At 42.0% G+C, this 854-nt stretch overlaps 1 protein-coding gene across 1 annotated transcript in view; it reads left to right on the top strand.

Moving 5' to 3' along the window:
• DNAH5 (dynein axonemal heavy chain 5) overlaps window positions 1–854 on the top strand; it is a 148,469-nt gene that overhangs the window by 14,982 nt on the left and 132,633 nt on the right. The gene's annotated exons all lie outside the window — the stretch shown is intronic.

The following is an 854-nucleotide window of genomic DNA, read 5'->3' as shown; positions in this document are numbered from 1 at the left end:
TTCCGAGGAGTGGCTGGTGGGTTTGAACCTCCAGCCTTCTGGATAGCAGTCAAGTGCCTTAAGCACTATGCTACCAGAGCTCCTTATGTGTATGTATATATGTACATACACATAAGGAGCTCTGGTGGCGTAGTGCCTTAAGGCCTTTGACTGCTAACCAGAAAGTTGGCCGTTTAAACCCACCAGCCACTCCTCAGAAGGAAGACTGGGCAGTCTACTTCTGCAAAGATTTACCTCCTCAGGAACCCAAAGGGGGTCTCTGTGAATCAGAATTGACTCGATGGCAGTGAGAGTTTGATACATACCATACATGTTGCTGCTAGGTGCCATCGAGTTGGCTCTGAGTCATAGTGACCCTATGTACAACAGAACAGAACACTGCCCAGTCCTGTGCCAGCCTCATAACCATTTCTGTGTTTGAGCCCATCGTTGTAGTCGTGTGTTAGTCCATCTCATTTAAGGCCTTCCCCTTTCTCACTGATGCTCTACTTTGCCAAGCATGGTAGCCTTCTTCAGGGACTGGTCCCTTTTGACAACATGAACAGAGTAGGTGAGATGAAGTCTGGCCATTCTTGTTTCCAAGGAGCATTCTGAGCCACTGAAAATCTTATGAAAACCCTTATGACTATACACACACATACATGCAACCATATATAATATATACACACATACATATAAACACATGCATACACACATATGTATATATACACAAACATGTAGACACATATACATATATACACACATATATACATGTACACATATGTACACACATATATACACACATACACACATATACACATACAAATATATATACACCCAAACATATATCCATATATATACACATATACACACAC

Source organism: Orycteropus afer, unplaced genomic scaffold (genome assembly GCF_000298275.1).
Source record: "Orycteropus afer afer isolate SDZICR_OR568_19922 unplaced genomic scaffold, OryAfe1.0 scaffold00442, whole genome shotgun sequence".
NCBI classification, from domain to species: Eukaryota; Metazoa; Chordata; class Mammalia; order Tubulidentata; family Orycteropodidae; genus Orycteropus; species Orycteropus afer.
This window is presented reverse-complemented; position numbering and strand designations above follow the sequence as displayed.